Source organism: Lutra lutra, chromosome 11 (genome assembly GCF_902655055.1).
Source record: "Lutra lutra chromosome 11, mLutLut1.2, whole genome shotgun sequence".
NCBI lineage: Eukaryota > Metazoa > Chordata > Mammalia > Carnivora > Mustelidae > Lutra > Lutra lutra.
Window position 1 is genome coordinate 91,618,771 of NC_062288.1, and position 24,748 is coordinate 91,643,518.

The window sequence follows — 24,748 nt, forward strand, 5'->3', positions numbered from 1 at the left end:
AAATGCTAGGAATATGATAGTGAACAAAGTCAGTAAAATCCTGCCCTCAAGAAGGGAATATTTGAGGGGAGGGGTGGTAGAAGGTCAAGGATATCTAATAAGTCCTATCATATGCTAGAAAGTAATATGGGCAAGACGAGAACTGAGAGAGTGGGTGTAGCTACATTTCAGATGAACTGCTCTCTGGCAAAGTTTATTGCCTCTATTCTATGAATGGCCTATTGAATAGTTGGCCTTCTCAGAGGCATGGGTAACTGGATTTGCACCTCTAACTTTGTTTTATATTAAAATATTTATTTACATGACTATGATATAGCTTAAAACAGTTTTAAAATAAACATGTACACCTGGAATAAGTTGATAATCATTTTACTAATTTTTACTGTTTTCAAAATTTACCTAATCCAACCCTTGTTCTGCACTTGTATTTGAGTTTAACAATGTACTCTCAATAGGTTCTTGCTTGTTTGAGGCTTCTTCATGGCTCTGAGATCCCTAGAAACTCCTTCTCCATGCTGAAGTTCCTACTATTTTCCTTTAACTGAGAGTCTCTACAGGCTGTCCAGTGCTGCTACCCTCTATTCAGCTTGCTTAATCTGTATTTATCTGAATCATGGCAAGATTTCTTTATGCTCTATTTAGCTACTCAAAGGCCAGAGAGGAGAGATTACCACCACAGTATGCACACTGGACACTATCCTGAATCCTGACTTCATTGCTCTTTTCCAGTTACAAGGGCAACCTCTCTCTTTCCATCAGGTATTTGTTCTTACTGATTAATTACCTCCATTCATTTAAAACTAATTTCCTTAGAAACTCCTCTAGCTGACTTCTTAATTGTATTTTCCCCAAGCCTGGCCATTGTCAGAGGAGTTATTTGGTATTAAAGAGATTATACTTCTATTCTCATGAATATTTTAATACCTTAAAACTGATCTTAATGGTGTTTAAGGCAGAGGTGACTGTTTGGGGCACAGAAAGTGAATTGCAGGGTGATGGAGGTGTGGCAGCGAAGAGAATTGAAAAGTGAGTGGGGAAATGAACAACAGTGAAGAATTGGGGAACAGATGAAGGTGAAGAATGTAAAAAGTTGATCAAAGGTAAATAATGTATTAGGTGTAATTCAAGCAAGTTTTACATGTTAGTGTCACAATTTTTCCTGGGCACTCTATGCACCTACTGAATTTCTGTAGCCAAAAACTCAATTAGTAGTGAACACAGAGTTTTAGTGAGTTAAAATTATATTTAAATCTCTCTCTCTCTCTCTAAGAGCCCTTCACATAAACTGCCTTGTGAACAAGGAACCATTCCTCACAATCATAGTATGTGTGTGATTAAGCACCCCAGAAGTCCAAGTTCCTCAGTGAAATGATCCTGTGGCCACTTCCATAATCTGTTTCCATAATAACATAATGATAAAGTTTACTTTTAAATTCTCAAAGGAAGGGTAAATCAGAAGGAGTTTTACATGAGTGTCCATTTACAATATGGAATTAGGGTGGTTAAATGGGAAGAGTGAACAAGTGAGAAGATGGGTGTCCAACAAATTAGCCCTCTGTGAATTTCCTTGGTGCCTACTAAGAAAGAGAGAGTTGACAGTCAGTTTCCTTCTTCCAAGACTGCTGGCAGTTTGTCAGCATTGACTGGTGGAATTTGGAAGTTCGAAGACAAAGAGGGTCTTAGAGGAATTTATAGTGTGCTGATTACTAAACTAAGGAGTATTGTGGGGATGTCTGGATAGTTTTTTGGTAAGTAAACCTTCATTTTGTGGCATGATGAGTTGCAGCTACACTTAAAGGTAGAAGATTAACTATAATACTGGAGAGACCTCAAAACCGAGTGATTTCTTTATGTTAATTTATAGGTCATGCTAATACATGGCATCCCAGTGTGCAAATGGGAATTAGGGCCACACAAATATCTATGTGGTGTATGCAGTCGACCCTTTTTGGCATTCCTTGCTAATCATTAGCAGAGTTTGGCGTCCAGCCAGCGTTCTATTTTGTGCAAGTATGATTGACAGTTTGGCCTTCTGCTCACAGACCTGCTCATCCCAGCACCCATCCTTCTGTTAGAAGAGGAGAAAATGCAGGTGTGGAGAGTCAACCTAATTCTTCTGACCCTTTATTCTTATTCTGTCTTCTAGAATCTTGAAGGAATATAAACTTTTTTCTTCAAATAAAAATGTATAAGAAATACAGTTTTATTAGCATAAGTCCGTTATAGTGTTCTTTTTATTTATTTATTTATTTATTTACTTTGACAGAGAGAGATCACAAGTAGGCAGAGAGGCAGGCGGGGGTAGGGGAAGCAGGCTCCCCACTGAGCAGAGAGCCCTATGTGGGGCTTGATCCCAGGACCCTGGGATCATGACCTGAGCTAAGGCAGAGACTTTAACCTACTGAGCCACCCAGGTGCCCCGTCACTATAGTGTTCTAAAGGTGATGGTTTTAAAATAGGTTCATGAACTCCTGGTTATAGGCCTTGCTTCAAAAAGGAGTTTAATTCACCTCCCCTCGATTATGGGCCAGACTTAGGGACTCCCTTCCAACGAATAGAATGTGGCAAACATGATGCTATGTGACTTCCAAAGCTAGGTCACACAGAGCTCACAGCTCCTTCCCCACAGGCTCTGGTTCTTGTACTGCTCACTCTGGGGTAAGTCAGGTGCCATGCTGCCTGTGGGGGGACCCACATGGAGAAAAACTGAGACTTGCCAAAGGCCAGTGCCAACCTGGTATGAGAGTGAACCACACTGGAAGCCGCCCCTCCAGCCTTGGTCAAACGTTCAGATGACAAAAATCCTGGCGGGCCTCTGAAGGCCACCGTAGCATAGGTATGAAGCAAGAAATGTCTGATTGAGCTGCTCCTAAACTCCTCTGCTGCAGACCTTGTGAAATGTAATATGTGATCCTTGTTGTTTTTTGTTATTTTTTTTAATTATTATTTTTTAATAAACATATAATATATTTTTATCCCCAGGGGTACAGGTCTGTGAATCGCCAGGTTTACACACTTCACAGCACTCACCATAGCACATACCCTCCCAATGTCCATAACCCCACCCCCCCCAACCCCCCTCCCCCCATCAACCCTCAGTTTGTTTTGTGAGATTAAGAGTCACTTATGGTCTGTCTCCCTCCCAATCCCATCTTGTTTCATTTACTCTTCTCCTACCCCCTTAAACCCCCATGTTGCATCTCCTCTCCCTCATATCAGGGAGATCATATGATAGTTGTCTTTCTCCGATTGACTTATTTCGCTAAGCATGATACCCTCTAGTTCCACCCACGTCATCGCAAATGGCAAGATTTCATTTCTTTTGATGGCTGCATAGTATTCCATTGTGTATATATACCACATCTTCTTTATCCATTCATCTGGTGATGGACTTGTAGGTTCTTTCCATAGTTTGGCTATTGTAGACATTGCTGCTATAAACATTCGGGTGCACGTGCCCCTTCGGATCACTACGTTTGTACCTTTAGGGTAGATACCCAGTAGTGCAATTGCTGGGTCATAGGGTAGTTCTATTTTCAACATTTTGAGGAACCTCCATGCTGTTTTCCAGAGTGGTTGCACCAGCTTGCATTCCCACCAACAGTGTAGGAGGGTTCCCCTTTCTCTGCATCCTCACCAGCATCTGTCATTTCCTGACTTGTTAATTTTAGCCATTCTGACTGGTGTGAAGTGGTATCTCATTGTGGTTTTGATTTGTATTTCCCTGATGCCGAGTGATATGGAGCACTTTTTCATGTGTCTGTTGGCCATCTGGATGTCGTCTTTGCAGAAATGTCTGTTCATGTCTTCTGCCCATTTCTTGGTTGGATTATTTGTTCTTTGGGTGTTGAGTTTGCTAAGTTCTTTATAGATTTTGGACACTAGCCCTTTATCTGATATGTCGTTTGCAAATATCTTCTCCCATTCTGTCAGTTGTCTTTTGGTTTTGTTAACTGTTTCCTTGCTATGCAAAAGCTTTTGATCTTGATAAAATCCCAATAGTTCATTTTTGCCCTTGCTTCCCTTGCCTTTGGCGATGTTCCTAGGAAGATGTTGCTGCGGCTGAGGTCGAAGAGGTTGCAGCCTGTGTTCTCCTCAAGGATTTTGATGGATTCCTTTCTCACATTGAGGTCCTTCATCCATTTTGAGTCTATTTTCATGTGTGGTGTAAGGAAATGGTCCAATTTCATTTTTCTGCATGTGGCTGTCCAATTTTCCCAACACCATTTGTTGAAGAGGCTGTCTTTTTTCCATTGGACATTCTTTCCTGCTTTGTCGAAGATGAGTTGACCATAGAGTTGAGGGTCTATTTCTGGGCTCTCTATTCTGTTCCATTGATCTATGAGTCTGTTTTTGTGCCAGTACCATGCTGTCTTGATGATGACAGCTTTGTAATAGAGCTTGAAGTCTGGAATTGTGATGCCACCAACTTTGGCTTTCTTTTTCAATATTCCTTTGGCTATTCAAGGTCTTTTCTGGTTCCATATAAATTTTAGGATTATTTGTTCCATTTCTTTGAAAAAAAATGGATGGTACTTTGGTAGGAATTGCATTAAATGTGTAGATTGCTTTAGGTAGCATAGACATTTTCACAATATTTGTTCTTCCAATCCAGGAGCATGGAACATTTTTCCATTTCTTTGTGTCTTCCTCAATTTCTTTCATGAGTACTTCATAGTTTTCTGAGTATAGATTCTTTGCCTCTTTGGTTGGTTTATTCCTAGGTATCTTACGGTTTTGGGTGAATTGTAAATGGGAGTGACTCCTTAATTTCTCTTTCTTCTGTCTTGTTGTTGGTATAGAGAAATGCAACTGATTTCTGTGCATTGATTTTATATCCTGACACTTTACTAAATTCCTGTATGAGTTCTAGCAGTTTTGGAATGGAGTCTTTTGGGTTTTCCACATATAGTATCATATCATCTGCCAGGATTGATAGTTTGACTTCTTCTTTGCTGATTTGGATGCCTGTAATTTCCTTTTGTTGTCTGATTGCTGAGGCTAGGACTTCTAGTACTATGTTGAATAGCAGTGGTGATAATGGACATCCCTGCTGTGTTCCTGACCTTATCGGAAAAGCTTTCAGTTTTTCTCCATTGAGAATGATATTTGCGGTGGGTTTTTCATAGATGGCTTTGATAATATTGAGGTATGTGCCCTCTATCCCTATACTTTGAAGAGTTTTGATCAGGAAGGGATGCTGTACTTTGTCAAATGCTTTTTCAGCATCTATTGAGAATATCATATGGTTCTTGTTCTTTCTTTTATTAATGTGTTGTATCACATTGATTAATTTGCGGATGTTGAACCAACCTTGCAGCCCTGGAATAAATCCCACTCGGTCGTGGTGAATAATCCTTTTAATGTACTGTTGAATCCTATTGGCTAGTATTTTGGTGAGAATTTTTGCATCTGTGTTCATCAAGGATATTGGTCTGTAGTTCTCTTTTTTGATGGGATCCTTGTCTGGTTTTGGGATCAAGGTGATGCTGGCCTCATAAAATGAGTTTGGAAGTTTTCCTTCCATTTCTCTTTTTTGGAACAGTTTCAGGAGAATAGGAATTAGTTCTTCTTTAAATGTTTGGTAGAATTTCCCCGGGAAGCTGTCTGGCCCTGGGCTTTTGTTTGTTTGGAGATTTTTGGTGACTGTTTCAATCTCCTTACTGGTTATGGGTCTGTTCAGGCTTTCTATTTCTTCCTGGTTCAGTTGTGGTAGTTTATATGTCTCTAGGAATGCATCCATTTCTTCCAGATTGTCAAATTTGTTGGCGTAGTGTTGCTCATAGTATGTTCTTATAATTGTCTGTATTTCTTTGGTGTTAGTTGTGATCTCTCCTCTTTCATTCGTTGTGATCTCTCCTCTTTCATTCATGATTTTATTTATTTGCGTCCTTTCTCTTTTCTTTTTGATAAGTCTGGCCAGGGGTTTATCAATCTTATTAATTCTTTCAAAGAACCAGCTCCTAGTTTCGTTGATTTGTTCTATTGTTTTTTTGGTTTCTATTTCATTGTTTTCTGCTCTGATCTTTATGATTTCTCTTCTCCTGCTGGGTTTAGGGTTTCTTTCTTGTTCTTTCTCCAGTTCCTTTAGGTGTAGGGTTAGGCTGTGTACCTGAGACCTTCCTTGTTTCTTGAGAAAGGCTTGTACCGCTATATTTTCCTCTCAGGACTGCCTTTGTTGTGTCCCACAGATTTTGAACTGTTGTGTTTTCATTATCATTTGTTTCCATGAATTTTTTCAATTCTTCTTTAATTTCCTGGTTGACCCATTCATTCTTTAGAAGGATGCTGTTTCGTCTCCATGTATTTGGGTTCTTTCCAAATTTCCTCTTGTGATTGAGTTCTAGCTTCAGAGCATTGTGGTCTGAAAATATGCAGGGAATGATCCCAATCTTTTGATACCGGTTGAGACCTGATTTAGGACTGAGGATGTGATCTATTCTGGAGAATGTTCCATGTGCACTAGAGAAGAATGTGTATTCTGTTGCTTTGGGATGGAATGTTCTGAATATATCTGTGATGTCCATCTGGTCCAGTGTGTCATTTAAGGCCTTGATTTCCTTGTTGATCTTTTGCTTGGATGATCTGTCCATTTCAGTGAGGGGAGTGTTAAAGTCCCCTACGATTATTGTATTATTGTTGATGTGTTTCTTTGATTTTGTTATTAATTGGTTTATATAGTTGGCTGCTCCCACATTAGGGGCATAGATATTTAAAACTGTTAGATCTTCTTGTTGGACAGATCCTTTGAGTATGATATAGTGTCTTTCCTCATCTCTTATTATAGTCTTTGGCTTAAAATCTAATTGATCTGATATAAGGATTGCCACCCCACCTTTCTTCTGATGTCCATTAGCATGGTAAATTCTTTTCCACCCCCTCGCTTTAAATCTGGAGGTGTCTTTGGGTCTAAAATGAGTTTCTTGTAGGCAACATATAGATGGGTTTTGTTTTTTTATCCATTCTGATACCCTGTGTCTTTTGACTGGGGCATTTAGCCCATTAACATTCAGGGTAACTATTGAGAGATATGAATTTAGTGCCATTGTATTGCCTGTCAGGTGACTGTTATTGTATATTGTCTCTGTTTCTTTCTGATCTACTACTTTTAGGGTCTCTCTTTGCTTAGAGGACCCCTTTCAATATTTCCTGTAGAGCTGGTTTGGTATTTGCAAATTCTTTCAGTTTTTGTTTGTCCTGGAAGCTTTTAATCTCTCCTTCTATTTTCAATGATAGCCTAGCTGGATATAATATTCCTGGCTGCATGTTTTTCTCATTTAGTACTCTGAATATATCATGCCAGCTCTTTCTGGCCTGCCAGGTCTCTGTGGATAAGTCTGCTGCCAATCTGATATTTTTACCATTGTATGTTACAGACTTCTTTTCCCAGGCTGCTTTCAGGATTTTCTCTTTGTCACTAAGACTTGTAAATTTTACTATTAGGTGATGGGGTGTGGACCTCTTCTTATTGATTTTGAGGAGGGTTCTCTGAACCTCCTGGATTTTGATGCCTGTTCCCTTTGCCATATTGGGGAAATTCTCTCCAATAATTCTCTCCAATATACCTTCTGCTCCCCTCTCTCTTTCTTCTTCTTCTGGAATCCCAATTATCCTAATGTTGTTTCGTCTTATGGTGTCACTTATCTCTCGAATTCTCCCCTCGTGGTCCAGTAGCTGTTTGTCCTTCTTCCACTCAGCTTCTTTATTCTCTGTCATTTGGTCTTCTATATCGCTAATTCTTTCTTCTGCCTCATTTATCCTAGCAGTGAGAGCCTCCATTTTTGATTGCACCTCATTAATAGCTTTTTTGATTTCAACTTGGTTAGATTTTAGTTCTTTTATTTCTCCAGAAAGGGCTTTTATATCTCCCAAGAGGGTTTCTCTAATATCTTCCATGCCTTTTTCGAGCCCGGCTAGAACCTTGAGAATCGTCATTCTGAACTCTAGATCTGACATATTACCAATATCTGTATTGATTAGGTCCCTAGCGTTTGGTACTGCCTCTTGTTCTTTTTTTTTGTGGTGAATTTTTCCGCCTTGTCATTTTGTCCAGATAAGAGTATATGAAGGAGCAAGTAAAATACTAAAAGGGTGGCAACAACCCCAGGAAAATATGCTTTAACCAAATCAGAAGAGATCGCAAATTGTGAGGGGGGAGAAAGGGGATAAAAAGATATTCTGAAAGAAAAAAAAAAAAAGAAACAATTAAAAAAAGAAAATGAATAAAGAAAAAATATAAAAAAGAAAAATATATATATATATATTAGATAAACTAGTTAAAAAACGTTAAAAAAGAAAAGGGTAAATTTAAAAAAAATTTAGCAGAAGAAGAGAAAAAAAATTGAAAAAGAAAAAAAAATTAACTGCAAGGCTTAAGAACCATGGGGAGAAAGCCATGAGTTCCGTGCTTTGCTTTCTCCTCCTCTGGAATTCCGCTGCTCTCCTTGGTATTGAAACTACACTCCTTGGTAGGTGAACTTGGTCCTGGCTGGGTTTCTTGTTGCTCTTCTGGGGGAGGGGCCTGTTGTAGTGATTCTCAAGTGTCTTTGCCCCAGGCGGAGTTGCACCGCCCTTACCCAGGGCCGGGCTGTGTAATCCGCTTGGGTTCGCTTTCGGGAGCTTTTGTTTCCTGAGAGCTTTACTCCGTAGAGTTCCAGAGGACGGGAATGAAGATGGCTGCCTCCCGGTCTCCGGCCCAGAGGAGCCGAGAGCCCGGGGCCCCACTCCTCAGTGCGCCCTCAGAGAACAGCGCCCAATGACTCCCGTCACCCTGGCCTCCGGCCGCGCTCCGAGCTGACTGAGCCTGCGACCGGTTCAAGGTAACCCCCAGCTGAGAGCTCACTCCTCGGCTCTGTCTCTGTAGCCGGCTTCCCCGTTCTAATACCTGTAAGCTCTGCGACACTCAGACACCCCTGATCCTTCTGTGACCCTGCGGGACCTGAGGCCACGCTAACCCCGCGTGGGCTTCACCCCGGTTAAGCCTCTGGAGTGATGTCCCTCAGCGAACAGACTTTTAAAAGTCCTGATTTTGCCGCTGCTTGCTGGGAGCCAGCCCCTACCCCCGCGGTCTATATTCCCGATATCTTCCCGTCGCTTTGGATTCACTTCTCCGCCCGTCCTACCTTTCAGAAAGTGGTTGATTTTCTGTTTCTAGAATTGCTGTTCTTCTTCTCTTCGATCTCCGTTGGATTTGTAGGTGTTTGCAATCTTTAGATAAGCTATCTAGCTGATCTCCTGCTACCTGATGTAGTCTCAGCCCGCTAGACTTCGCCATCTCCGCCATCTTGACTCCTCCCCCGATCCTTGTTGTTTTAATGCACTAGGTTTTGGGGTGACATTTTATGCAGTGGTAGGTAACCAATACAGATTTTGGTCATGAGGTGCTGTTGTAAGAAAAAGCTAAGTCTGTGGGATTGGTGTTTAGATTGGATGGGATGTAGATACTGGAAAGGCTTTAAAGAGTGTGTGAAGGGAGCCCAACTGCCTTCTTGAAGAGACTGTTAACAGAAATGGGAATGCCCTCAAGACGGCTTTTGGTGAGACCTCTAAGGAAAGCAAGGGAAACTGTTTTGGGGAACTAAAGGAAAGGGAATTGTTGTCCAATAATGGCAGGGGGTTCAGCAACATTACCACCTGTGGTAATATGGAAAATGAACCATAAAGAATAGGGTTATCTAGGTCAGGAGAGCTCCAGAAGGAGTATGGAAAATGCCTCCTGATTTCCTTCTGTGGCTTACAGGAAAAGGCAAGAGGAGGGAGACAAGCCAATAAAAAAAAATTGCCATATGTGAAGGAGGCAGGGCCTGGTGAATTTGAAAATTCTTAGCCTCTTTAGATGGCAGACATGCTACAAGGAAGAAATAGGCTTTTGGGCAAGGAGAAAATCCATGGTACTCTGACAAAAATACAGTTAAAAATAAAGCTGAGAGTATAACTCTGAAGTTCTTCATGATGAAGCCAGAGAACCATTTGGGGAAACAAAATGTAAGGACAACCAGCCTCAGGGGTACCCTGAGCCAGAACCACTTAGCTAACTCCCCCCAAATTTCCAACCTGTAAGAATCATGAGAAATAATAAATATTTACTGCTTCTTTAAGACATCAAATTTTGGTATAATTTTCTGTTCAGCAATACATAACTAATATTCTCAGACTGTTTCTCTACTGACATTTAATTATTATGAAATCAGTGACATATCTGGACTATTGGAAGATTGCAATGACATGGATAGGCCCAGTTCCTGATTTTCACATATGAAAATGCTGGGAAAAAATACGCAAAATTACTTGGAAAAACAAAAAGCAAAAAACAAAACAACACATAACTGAGAAGAAAGGGGAATTCTTCAATAACAGCCATGTGCCTGTATGTGTGCACTCTCTTCCCAGACTGTCAGTCTCTCCTTGCTGCCTGGAGCAGGAACCAACTTGTTGATGATTTAAAGGGACACTGATTATTGTCCTTTCCTTCTTAAGGGAAAGTTCTTTGAAAACAAAGCAGAGGAAGGGCATGTAAGGAATGCTGGAGTCAGAGCACCTTAGTTTGTCTAGTTAACACGCTCATGGCCAAGCTCATTTTCCTACTGCTTGTCTTCTACCCTTCTTTTGACCTATGGACAGATCAGGTGATTTTAATGGCACACTTTAGTATGCAGGGGTGAGATGGCTCTCAAGGCAATATGTATGACTTGTTAATTTAAATCGAAAAATGAAGTCATCTTTTCATGGAAAGTAATTTGATTGTAATTTGATTGAAAGTAATGGATTTGGCTGATTCTTTTGACAATGAGGCAGGACTGGGGACAACACTGAAGCAAAATAAGGTCCCCGGAGAACAAAATGGAGGAAACACCAAAAACACAAGCAACAAAAGCAAAAAGAAACAAAAGGGACAATGTTAAACTAGAGTTTCTAAACAGCAAAGGAAACAACCAACAAAATAAAAAGGCAACCTACGGAATGGCAGAAAATAGTTGCAAACCTTCTATTTGATAAGGAGATTATATCCAAGATATATATGGAACTCATACAACTCAATAGGAAAAATCAATTAACTTGGCTTAAAACTGGGCAAAGGAACTTCAATAGACTGTTTTCCAAGGAAGACCTACAAATGGCCAACAGGATATGAAAAAATGCTCAACATCATTGAACACTCAGGGAAATGCAAATCAAAACCATAGTGAAATATTTTCTCGCTTAGGATGTTAGAATGGCTATTATCAAAAAGTCAAAAGATAACAACTGTTGACAAAGATGTAGAGAAATGGAACCCTTATACACTGTTGGTGGGAATGCAAGTTGTTACAGCCGTTGCTGAAAACAATATGGAGGTGTTTCTGGAAATTAAAAACACATCTACTATACAATCTATCAATCCCACTTTTGGGTACATATTCAATGGAAATAAAATCACTGCCTCAAAAAGTACAGTACAGAAATACCTGTACTCCTGTGTCATTGCAGGAATGTTCACAATAGCCAAGACATGGAAACAACTAAGTATCCATCAACAGACAAAGAGATAAAGAAAATGTGAGATATAGACATACACACACACACACACACTGAATGGAATGTCATTCAGCTTAAAAAAAGAAGAAAAATCTGCCATTGGTGACAACACAGATGAACTTGGAGGACATTATTCTAAGTGCAGTAAGTCAGACACAGAAAGACCGATACTGCATGATCTCACATAGATGTGGAATCTTAAAAAAAAAAAAAAGTTGAATTCATAGTAACAGAGAGTGGAGTGGTGGTTACCAGAGGTGGGAGGTGGGTGACAAGGGGAGATATTGATCAAAGTGTAGAAACTTTCAGTTATAAGTTAAATATGTCTAAAGACCTAATGTACAACATGGTGATTGTAGTTAATAATAATGTATTCTACACTTGAAATGTGTTAAGAGAGTAAATCTTCAGTGTTAGCACACACACGTACACAGAAGTGTATAACTATGTGAGGGATTGGATATTTTAATTAATTTTTGTAACCACTTCATGATGTATACATATATCAAAACATCACATTGTATACCTTAGATACATATAATTTTTATTTGTCATACTTCAATAAAGCAGGAGAAAAATACTCCCATTAAGATTGATTTCAAAATGCCATCATGATGTTACTGAACACAGAGCTGGAAAGAAATACACATAGTAGGTTCTGGCTGGCCATTGTGAGCCAGCTTGCACACGGACTCAGTTTTTCTCCAGAGTGGTATGTCTGTCCAATTTTCTCAACAAGTCAGATTTATTTATGTGTGTAGGAAACCTGACAGTGATTTAAGAGCTCTTCCTCTGAGGTTCTTAGTTTTGTTGTTGTTACCATCGTGATGTTCCCTACATTCAGCTTTATCCCTCTGCTTGGAATGTTCTAGTAATATAAGTTCTGAGACTCTTTATATGGAAACTAGAATAATAATAACTATGTGTCCTACCTCATGATGAATTGAATTTAAAATGTTTTACAAATAATGAGTAATTGCTGATATCCCATTATTCTCTTTTTTTCCTTTGGCACAATACTTCCAATCCATAGCCTTAGGTCTTTAAACTTAATAAAAGTCATATTCTGAGATAATCTGAAATTAATGAGATTTACCTGATGAAGACAATTCAGCTTTGATTAGTTGGTAAACCCTTCTGTCTTGCTCCAAAAATGGCAGGGTTGCGTAATTTAACTGTGCCCTAAACGTTAGCTCTGTGGTTGAATGTTTTAGCTGCTTTTCTTTCCACATGATTGGAGCCAACTGGTCCACTGACCTTTATGAAAATGAAAACAGCAACAAAGAGAGCTGTATTTTGTTTTTTTCCTCTTACCTACTGGAACAATTTCAAAATTGACTCCAATTCCTTTCTCTTGAGGAGGAATTCTCATTCTCAACAGGAATGTAGGGTGTGTGCGCGTGTGCGTGCATGTATGCGCATGTGCTTAAATTTATGTATTTGGGGGTGACCATGGAGTATTAGAACTATATGCTAAAAAAATAAATTTTATGGAGGAAAATATATTATTTCTAGAAACTAATTCTCTTGTGCTATGTACAATGGAAATATTTGAGCCTATATCATTTATCCTATTTACTATATATATCATTTTGTAATATTTGCTATTGTTACGTGGGTACTTGAAACACACTTTTCTGTGGTTTCCTGGACATTTTCCTCACAATTCTCCTCCAACTTCTTCATTTATCCTTATCAATTACTTTAATAGACTCCTTTTTTTGGGCAAAGAATTAGTAGATCTCCGTTTTTTCTCTTCATACTTAATGAGCAACAGATAATTAGGAAAAGTAAGTGAATAGGGGGACCAGGAAAAACAGGTTGGGGTTCCACGAGCCTATGGATGCTGAAACCACGTGTGTATAGGAATAAGAGTGCTGAACAGGGAGGAAAAGAGCAGGTCAAGCATAGCATCGAAGAAATTCCAGTATTACTGAGAAAGACTAGTATTGCCAAATTATCATACCAGTCTTTATTAGTATTGAGCTTTAGGTTTATTTAACCATTACCTAACTTTTTCTCTTTTTAATGACTAATGCATATAAATAGAATAACTATGTGTTTGATGGGTGTGGAGGGAGAAGAACGATTTTGGTGAAAGGTAGTGGGAGGGGAAGAAACTTTGAATATTTATTCTGTTATAATCCACCTTCTCTTTTTACTCAGCTCCTCTCTTTCATTTCTTCTTGCAGAGAGCTGGGTCAGAGTTTTCATTTCCTTTTCCCCCTAAATTAAGTGGGAATCCATGAAACCGCAAATCAGTCTTGTATTTCCAGGGAGGATGGAAGCAGTTTAGAAATGACTCTTCTTCCTAGCTAACTCGTGTTAACATTATTCATAAAGAAATGTGGAAAAAACTGTGCGTGAAGAATAGTTTTCTAACAGATATCATCTATTGACTGAAAGTTTTGGCTGCTTAGAAATTATATAACACCCTACTCCTCTTCCCAAAACTGTAGTTTTGGTGTTTTGTTTTGTTTTGTCTTTTTTTCAACATTCATTTATATGCTAAGTGTGGTCTGGAATGTATAAAGTCATAGCAGGTAAATTTTCTTGTCTGCATTTTGACCTTGCTTTTTCAGTCTGCAGAGTATCAGAAGAAAATTTCTTCATTTCTTAATTCCTCTCCATTTCTTGTCTACCTCTCAGATGCATCCTCAAGATTTAGAGATTTTGTGTGTATTATTCCCATTTTAAAGTTATCATCTAATGTTCAATCCCAAATACCACCGTCTCATCTTCCCCTAAGGCTGGAGGTAGTTCAGAATCCTCTTAACTCACCCGCAGGTTTTCATTCAATAAACATGTTGAACGCCTTTCTTATGCTAGTCACCTTGCTAGGTGCTTAGAATACAAAGATGTATAAGTCATGGTCTCTGTCCTCAAAAGGACCTCATCATCCAGTAGGGAGACAGGCATAAAAACAGGAAATTACATTACAGAATGATAAGTACTGTTGGAAAGGAAAGCACCAGGGACAGTGATCCAAGGAAGAGAAATTAATTCTGCCTGTGAAGTAGGGAGAGCTTCTCAGGAAGGCAGTGCTTGAATTATTCCCTGAGTAATGAGTGGATTAGCAATCTTTGTTCAAGAATCTGATTCCAATTAATATGGAGACAGAGACAAAGGTAACAAAACTCCCCTCCTTCCCCCACAACATGGCAAATAATCCTGAGTTAAAACCCAATGTATGATCTGATACTGTTCCTCTGGAGAACTAGTCCTAAAGTTGTTTCAACTTGTCATTCCTAATTTAAACTAACTCTTGAGCTACATCTCCACTCCACATATGGGCTTTCTTCTCTCACTTAGTCATTGTTCTCTTAATGCTTTTTTTAAAGGGTTGTTGCGGTAGGTGGAATAATGGCCCTCCCGAATATGTTCACATTCTAATTCCCAGATCCCAAGAATATGTTCCTGTGTGGAAAAGGGGACTTATAGTAGCAGATGGAATTAAGACTGCTGATGATCTAATCTTAAGGTAAGGATGTTGTTGGGAATCACCTGGGGGGCCCAGTGTAATTACAAGGTTTCTGAAACAGAAGAGGGAGGCCGAAGTCTGTCAGAGTGACAGGATGTAACAGAGACTCAACTGGCTGTTGCTGGCCTTGAGATGGAGGAAGGGGCCACAAGCCAAGGAATGCCAAGGGTTTCTAGGAGCTGGAAAGGGCAAGGAAATAAATTCTAACCTCCAGAAAGGGTGCAGACCTCCCAAACCTTGATTTTAGCCCAGTGAGATCTGTTTTGGTCTTCTGACCTCCAGGAATGAAGGACAACAAATGTGTGTTGTAGAAGTGATAGCAAGCTGGTTAAAGTCTGTCCTCCATTACTCATTCTTGTTTTACACAGCGTTCACACACCATTCCCATGATTTCAGAGAGCTTCCCTACTTCTCCATAGCTTTGGCCATCCAATCAGAGCACTCAGTCTGTTCATCCCACTCTCCAGATTCTTTTTTTTTTTTTTAAAGATTTCATTTATTTATTTAACAGAGAGAGAAATAGATCACAAGTAGGCAGAAAGGCAGGCAGAGAGGCAGGGGGAAGCAGGCTCCCTGCTGAGTAGAGAGCCTGATGCAGGGCTCCATCCCAGGACCCTGAGATCATGACCTGAGCCAAAGGCAGAGGCTTAACCCACTGAGCCACCGAGCTCATGGTCCATTTGTTAATTAAGAAATCTTTGCCCAATTTCTATTTAGTGCTGTTTCAACACAAACATTATTCAGCATTTCACATTTTAATTTTTTTCACTTTTATTTCCAAGTTTGACATGAGACCCCAATCTCCAATTATCTACCTTGTCTCTTACATATCTCCCTCCTTGCTCAAATACCCTAACCTTTCTTATTACCCACCCAAATCTCATTCTTCTTAAAAAGGCTGTATGAGCTGAGACATACATTGGAAGCATTGTTGACAGAACTGGGTGATTGATTAACTTAGGGTCCAAAGTTACTCCTCATCTACTACAAAATCAAGAAATTCCTTATAAGACAGTGGTACAGGTCAGGGGAGTGTGGGCAAGGGCAAGTATTGGTTGAGTATAGACAAGGTTCCGACCAGAATAAAAGGACATGGTCATCTGTTTTGGTGCATGTCCATCATTCCCCCATCCCTGCCCATCATGTTGTGGTATACCAAGCCATAGGGATAGGGGTGTGCTCATGAGGAGGTGTGGAAGACAAGTGGGTAAAATTTCCAATGACAGGAAGCTGAAGGAGTAAAAAAAAACATTCGTTGGGACATTTTTAGACCATAGACCTGGCCATTTTGGGATCTAAAAGCTCTTCAGATGAGTCATTTGTGGATGAAACACAGTAGCTTGTTGCTCTGAAAAGTTCTTAGAAATAATGTGTTCTCTCAAAATTGCATCTTTTCCACTCAAAGGACCAAGTCACTTTAAGTTACAACTAAGCAGGAAATAACTTCCCAGCATGTATCACTGGGAGAAACACGGAGTAGGAGTCAGAGTGGGCCTTGGAGGTAACATTCATCAGCATATTGAACTTATCATCATCCCGTTGCTGTTCGGTTGCCACATCTTAGAGGGAATATAAAGTATAACCCCTCCTTTCTGTCCTTATCTAGCAGTATCTGGTTCAGTTTCTTTGTTTCAGTATTTGCACCTAAGTTTTAAGTTCTAATTTCCAGTTTGGAAAAACATCTCATGTCCTAAGAAGTGAAATTAAGTGTAAGAACTACCTGGAGTCCTCTGTGAAAATATAAATGGATAGTTCCAAGAATTTTCTTAAAGTATGGTCATGATGGCTCTTCAAAAGTCAGTTCAATTTCAAAAACATGAATAATACATCATAAAGGGAAACAATCATTTCCTGGCTATGGTAGAAGTTGGGAGCCTGTGGCTGGGGTAGGTATAGGTAGGTTGTCCCTGAAGAAGGAAGTCATTGAGAATATACTGAGAACTGAGAGGGTGAACTGGAAATCTGACAGTGCAGAGAGTTTCCACCATCGGAGATCCACAGAGGGATGGACATTTTTTATTAGCAGGAAGATAACATTAAGAATTAATCTTGATTTTAAGTAAATTTAATTAGGGGAATAAAAATCAACCAAGGCATTCTCTAGAAGGTTGTAAGTTCTAGGCTGGAAGAAGAAGAAAGACAAGAGTGGAATTTCCCCCTCTTGGGAACTAAAGAGGGATGACTTGCCTGTCCTATGAATGTGATTCTGGCTAAGTCAGTCTCACCTAACCTCAGGCCTTGCAAGGGTATTGGTATGTTTGTATACGGTACTGCTCTACAAGATAAAAATTTTAATCCCCATAACAATCTTATGAGGTAGATACTATTATTATCATCACCCACAATATGGAAGCATGGCTCTTTGCTGAAAGTATCAATGCTTACAGGTAGTGAATTAGAGATTTGAACCCAGACATTCAAGTGCCAAGATCAATCACCTTCATCACTACCCCATAGTAGCTTGAGAAGAGCCTTTGGACAATGGGAGTGATATTGGACTGATATATTAAAGAGTGAGCCAGCCTCTGTCATGGCAGCTATAGGATGGGAGTTGAAGCTCAAACCTAGTTTCATCACAGCAAGGTAACAGCAACAACAAAGAATAAAGACGGCAGACAATATTTGCAAAGTAGAACTCTACCACATTTTCCAGTGGTTTTACACTCTCTGTGATGCAAGGTTAGTGGGTAGAGCTTGGGGATGAGAGGCGAGAGAAACTTGGAACAGGACTAAGAAGCTTGGAGCAGGACTCAGAAATTGGAAGGCAGCTATGCTCACCACTATACCACCAATGCCTGCTAGGACTCAGAAACTGATGATGTGATCTGAATGGAGAAGTGAGTTCCCAGAGCAAGAACCAGGAAGGACCCTGTTGTAAAAAGTCGTAATTACTACCATTAGTGATTTTGATTGGTTTTAAGCTTATTCATAGTGGAAGCATCCTTGTGTTGCATGTGCTGTGAATATTCCCACCACAGGGAATTCAAGGACAGCTGAGTTGCACAACTCCAGAGAACATCATTCCTGTAGAATATTATTCCCCCTTGAGCTGTGCATAAGGGGCCTTTCTCCCTCACCTGTGTCTGGGGAAAAGGCTGTAGAGTTGACAGCAACTGCAGTTATACTTGATTTTGGAAGACAGGTCTGCTCTGTAGTCCTCATGCTCTGTATATCTCAGAACTCTCTTTAGTTGATAAGGACTTTCCAATCAGCCTTTTTTATTATCTTCTGCCTGCTTTAACTTCAGACATATTCACATTCATCAGTCTTGTCTTATCTGAACAACCAGCGGGGACCAGCACCAGGCACAATGGAAGAAGTAATATGCAGAGGCTTTAATTATATTCACACTCAAGGAGCCTCTAGACTTAGTGAGTTATAAACTCTCAGCGCCAGAGCTGCCACACCTGACTCTGACTTATTGATGTGGGGCAGATTCATTCATGGGATGCTTTTGGGGGTGCCCTTTAAGGACTCTCTTGTAGCATCCTAGTCCTGGCTTTCTGGATGGAGTTGCTCTAGCCTGGTTACTTTGGTGAGGGAGTAAGGAAGAATAAACACTTTCAGTTTGATGTAACAATAATCCATGGAGCACCTTATCCAGCTTCCGTTGGATGTGTCGGGGGTGAGAGAGAGAGATGGTCCCTGCTTTCAGGAGCTTGTGGTGAAGAATGGAGGGCAGAACATGGAAATAAACCAGTGCAAATCACAAGAGATGCTATAAAGGAGGTGTTCTAAGGAAGAGAGGGAGGGAGATGGGGTCAACACAACCATGGGGAATTCTGGGAAGCCTCCCAGAGGGGCTGCTGCTTGAGTGGGGTTCCTCCAGTCCCAGTCTTCTAAGTCTCTGGAGCCCCCATGAAGCTCCTCTATCAGAGGTTCTCAACCTAGTCTGTGCTTTAGAGTGTCTTGGGATAGCTTTGAAAAAGCCCAGTGCCCAGGCTGCAGCCCAGATCAAGTGACTCAAACTCTCCAGGATTGGCATGGAGGCATCAGTACTCTCTAAAGTTCTTCATGTGATTCTGATACACAGCCAAGTTTGAAAACCACTGTCCTAAAAGGAGAATTTGATAATTCAAATATAAGGGTTGGGAAGCAGGATCTTATTGTGGTTTGGTTACTGTATTCTGAGAGAGCTGGTGGGAAAAGGGAAAGAAGAGTACTGTTTTGTAGTAGAGATCAGTGGTTGTATCTGTCCAGGTTCAAGTACAGGGGCGTCATAGCATCTAATATAATAAAATCCAGGAATTAATGTGAAGAGCAGGGCATGGAGTATTTGGTGAGGGAAATTTAAGGTGGTGATCCTTATACAACTTTTGTACCTCCCTACTTCAAAAAATCTTGGGGAAGTTCCATTCTTAAAGCCCATTTTGGAAGTGAGAAAAGTATATCTAAAAGGCAGAGGAAATATATACATTCAGGCACCAACCTTAAAGTTATGGAAATTGTTTGCACATTGTACCACCTTACAAACTCATTTAGGGTTTTTATAATTGTTTGTTTATGTTTTAACCTACGAATTCAGTGGAAATAGGCCATCTAAGACTCACAAATGCATGACTACTTCAATTGGACTGTGCTAATGATAATATTGGTTCTATTATATTGATAGCATGCCTACATATACCAGTATTTAAGATATATTATTCTATTTAATTTTCACAGCAGTTCTATAACCTAGATAACTATGATTATTTCTGTTACTCAGATGAGGACATGAGACATGGAGAGGTTAAGTAAATGGTCTGGGGTCTCACATGCCATCAGAGTTGGGATATAGAACAGTAAGTCTGATTCTTTTTTTTTTTTTAAGATTTTATTTATTTATTTGACAGAGATCACAAGTAGGCAGAGAGGTAGGCAGAGAGAGAGAGAGGGAAACAGGCTCCCTGCCGAGCAGAGAGCCCAATGCGGGGCTCGATTCCAGGACCCTGAGATCATGACCTGAACTTAAGGCAGAGGCTTTAACCCACTGAGCCACCCAGGCGCCCCAATAAGTCTGATTCTTAACTGTTCCCTATCCTACCTCTCTCCATTTTGTAAGGGAAAAGCTTGGTGTAGTTTCAAGAAAACTGACTTGGCAATAAGAAGATTAAGATTCTATGTCTGATGAGCTGTTGTGTGATCTTGAGTTAGTCACTCAACCTCTTGGGATCTTACTATTTTCTTCAAAGTGACCAGACATGGGATTCATTCTTTTTTTATCCCCTTCTTTCCTTCCTTCCTTCCCTCCTTCCTTCCTCCCTCCCTTTCTATCTATCTATCTATCTATCTATCATCTATCTTTTCTGGAACAAAGACTACAGGAACTCACTTTGCTTTTTTGTGAAAATGTTATAGAAAATGTTTCTATTTTATCAGAAAATATCCATCTTCCTCATCCTCCTAATAGTTGTGGGAAACTTTTTGGAAGGTAGGCATAGCCAGACCTGTTTCACTTTTTTTTTTTTTTTTTACATTAATCTGTACACCGCGGAGCATGGCTGTCTGGCTCCTTGATCTTCCGTGATCTAGATGGATCTTTTTGTGTCTTGGTCTGGAGTGGGATGGTTCTGCAACAAGCAGCTTAGTCTCTTTGGGGAATTGATCAGGCAGAGGAGGCAGTTCTGAATCTCTGACAGGGAGGTACATTGAGGGGAGTCCAGAAGCTTGTCTACTCTGACAGGAAATTGCCTGGGGCAAGTCTGAGGTGGAGGAAGAAATACAGACAGGCTGAGGTAAGGTCAGCATTGAAGTTTAGAGTTGCTTAGATTGTTTTATATTGTTAGAATGTAGGAAAAAATTCATTCCCAAAAGATGAACTGCATTTGCTGTGGGCTATTTATCATGCCGAAGATAAAGTAGTTGGGTACCGGAAGATCCCCAGTTTGGCCCCACCCTCCTATAGAGTCCTTGAATTCCTTTGACTCCAGTGTTCTCTCCCAGATGAACCAGTCTTGTTGGGCAGGTATGGGAATAAAACTGGAGTCGAAGCATAGTTCTTGAGGCCCTGTGAGAAATGATTCTCTCAGGAAGGTAGTAGGAGAAGAGTGACTGAGGGCTTTCCTGGGAGGTTAGAGTAGGCGGCTGGGAGGAAAGGCACTGGTACCTGCTCTCCTTCCCTCCAGAACCTTCTATCTTCAGAGTCACTGTCACTGTCACTGCCACAGACTCCTGACTGTTCCATAGCCTCTCCGTAAGCTGCCCTGACCTAGTCTCACCCCCTCCTCCCATAATGACCAGAGTCATCTTGCCAGCTTCAGGTTGACCATGGGCTCTAGAACAATATCTAAACTAAGCATAGCTTCAAAATCCCTTAGAGTCTGACTAAGGTCTCTACCCACAACAGAACGGCTAGTAGTTCCAGTCTACCAACTAGATTAGCTGTTGATCTGCCTGTAGCGAGCTGGGAAAGATAAGGCAGGGAACCCAAACAAGAAGTGAGACTAATCAAGCTCTTCTCCCTCTCCATTCTACCTGTCCCTCATCCACTCAGATACCCAAATGTTAGCAGCAGCTCCCACCTTCTTGAATCTTAAAGGAATTTACTTCTTTAAAATTCACAACTCCTATAACACTCTCACACTCTACAGTCCCTATATCTACCTGTCAAGAAGATTTGATCAAATCTGTAGTTTATATCTAAAAATAATAATAGAAGGGTGCCTGCTTGGCTTAGTCAGCTAAGTGTAAGCGTCTTACTCTTGAACTTAGCTTGGGTCTTGATCTGATGGTTGTGAGCCCAACATTGGGCTCCAATTTGGTTATGGAGCCTAATAAAGAAAGAAAGAAAGAAAGAAAGAAAGAAAGAAAGAAAGAAAGAAAGAAAGAAAGAAAGAGAAAGAGAGGAAGAGGAAGGAATGAAGGGGGGGGAAGGAGAAAGAAAGAAGGAAAAAAGAAAGAAAGAAAGAAAGAAAGAAAGAAAGAAACATTGAATATATCTTCAAACTATTACATATATTTTTTCCACTTCCAAAGGACAATCGAAAATAATCCTATCTCCTTTTCTCTTAAGAGTCACTGTTAGTGGGTAGTATCAAATAAGCTTTATTGATAATCTATCAATAATATTTATTAAACTTTTAATATAGAACTGGAACCAAGCTCAGATTCTGCACTATCAGCTTCATGCATGGGTTCATGTTTGCCTCCATCTTTAGCCTATTGGCCACCATCCCTGACCCCAACTACAGGGATGTTTACAGTGAGGTCAATGGACCTTAAGTCTCAAGGCCTCTCACTTGCCTGGGTCCTTCCAAGTCTCCAACTCCACCAATGGGTTACATGGTCTCCTATGTTGGTAAAAGTAAGGTATTTTAACTGCAGTTAGAGCCATTGTCTCTTTCCATTTTGACTTCCCTTCTTTTATGCTTTCTTTGGTGTCGAGCAATGCTGGAGTGGGCATTTTGGGGACTCGGCTTAGGGGGAGTTGAAAGGAGGATACATTTAATGAGTTTAGTGGGATATATTCATGCACTTCACAGTCACTGTTGTGTGCAGTTATGTCACTGTCTGTAGACTCATAATATTCCTAAAGAGGGCCCACTGAATTTCCATAAGCTTCTAGTTCCAATGATCTGACAATCTGATTCCTTAATTGTTTCTCAGTGTGGTCTCTGGAACATCCGTGTCAGTCTGCATCTTTAAATGCAGCTTTCTGGTTTACACTCAAGCTCTACTGTGTCAGAATCTCTTGGGATAGAACTAAAGAAGGCAAGCTTCATGAGATCAGGGACTTTGGCATTGTTTGTTTACCACTGATTCCCCAAGACTGCCTTTGTGCAAAGTAGGTGCTTAATATTCACTAAATTGAATTTTTATGCACATAAAGACTTGAGTATCACTGCCTCTGCCTACTTAATATCTTTTCGTATTTCAAGACTATGGATCAAGATTTTCTTATACAGTGCTGATGTTTCTGAGAACAGAGAATGTGGGAAATAGAAAGCCCTTGAGACCATTAGTGAGTGGCTTCCAAATGGAAGGTGAGGAAGGATAACAGCTACATGAAGTGCTTTTTTGAGGTATTAATTTGCTACATTCCATATTCTGCTATGTTTTCATGGGAAAGTATGAGGGAAGGTAATGTGTGACTCTTCTAGTCAATGAAATGGATGGTGTGAACTTGGAAATTCTTCATTGTGGTTCTGATCCTCCCTCCTCCAGTCATGAAAATAGATTTAATTCAATCTTTCTTTTAGCAAACAGGGTCTCTGAGACAGAGCTGTTGGCGTAAGTTCTCCTATTTAGCTGGGAAACAGAGTCAGGGCAGGAACTCCATTCTTTACAACTCCAGGTACCGTGTTCTTTCTATTAGCTTATAGGTAGGAAGTTTAGATGTGGCTTCTTTTTAAAAAATTTTTGAATTCTCTAGTATTTGGAGGCATATGTAACTTTTACATTTGTTCCACATTTTTAGCATTGCTTCGTGGTTTCTTACGCAAAAATATATTTTCTTACATTTTTAACTTACAAAGAACAGATAATGTATCTTTATTGTTTTTATATTTCTGAAGGTAGGTAGCTCAATGATGAGCTAATAATACTAAGAGGGAAAATATAATTAGTGATTGATTTGTTGGTATCTCAAAATAATCTGCTTCGTATGGTAAGATGCTTTTCCTTTTTATTTTTTTTTAATTTTTATTTATTTTTAGAGAGTGAGTGATAATGAACTTGAGCTGGGGGAGGGGCAGAGAGGGAGAGAGAGAGAATCTTGAGCAATTTCCAAACTCAGCAGGGAACCCAACTCAGGACTGGATCTAATGACCTTGAGATAAAATGGTCTGAGTGGAGATCAAGAGTCAGATAGATATTTAGCTGACTGAGCCAGCCAGGCACCATGGTAAGATGATTTTAGATACAGCATTTCAAGTGCAGATGAAATTCTTATTAGAAATGTTGTCTACATTATGAAATTCATGTTAATTGAAGATGAACATGGGCTGTGGGGCATAAGAAGGGTACAGTATCAACATGTGAAAGCCCAGAGAGAGTTACTCTTGTGGGTTCAAGATAAAGAGATGGGGTGTTCTAAAAGGGCTTTGGGGGATTCTGGGGCAGCTAGGCGACTCACAAATCAAGGGTTTTTTGGGTAGATGACTTCAGAGAACTTTGTGGGCTAAAACCAGTGGCAGCTCTCAACTTGGGGCCTCCTGGAGCAGGTTTAGAGCAAAGACAGAAGGCCAATGACCAGAACTAGGGATTTGAACATGAAACCATACATATTTCATCTAGAACTTGGTTAATTTGTTGTAAACCCTATGCTCTTAGGTTTCTTCTTTCCTCTTACTTTCACGCAATGATGTGTTTATAATTTGCAGCCAGATTTTTAGATTACTGCCAGACAAATGTAGTCAATTTAATTAGTGAGGCAAATTAAAATGAAAATTATTTTTTAGGGGCCATTAAAATTTGAAGGATGTTAACACGTTCTTCTAATGCACTTTAATTATTATTACAAATGTTGCTTAATTATTAGCTCTGTGCTAATTGTTAGTTTGGGGAATGATTTACATGTTTAAAACCATGGGAGAAATCCTTTTGGCTACAGCTAAATCTTTTTATTTACTGGCATTTTCTTTCCTCACACATGATTTATTTGTTCCTTTTTTCTCTTTTGCAATCACATAAAATTTGATTTGATGTAATTTAGTAAAACAGGGAGATTTTTCTCCTCCTGCTCAATCTGTGCATCAGTATCTTCATCTCTCAGTACTTGCTCAAAGGACAGAGAAAAGGGGACATTACTATTACTATTATTATTATTATTGG

General features: G+C 39.9%; 1 long non-coding RNA gene across 9 annotated transcripts in view; it reads left to right on the forward strand.

The window, feature by feature from the left end:
* The first annotated feature begins 8,765 nt into the window (after nucleotides 1–8,765).
* LOC125081050 (uncharacterized) overlaps nucleotides 8,766–24,748 on the forward strand; it is a 237,693-nt gene continuing 221,710 nt past the window's right edge. For all 9 annotated transcript variants that reach the window (XR_007121565.1, XR_007121568.1, XR_007121572.1 and 6 more), the window contains exon 1: nucleotides 8,766–8,819. This is a non-coding gene — a long non-coding RNA (uncharacterized LOC125081050). The remainder of the gene's footprint in view (nucleotides 8,820–24,748) is intronic.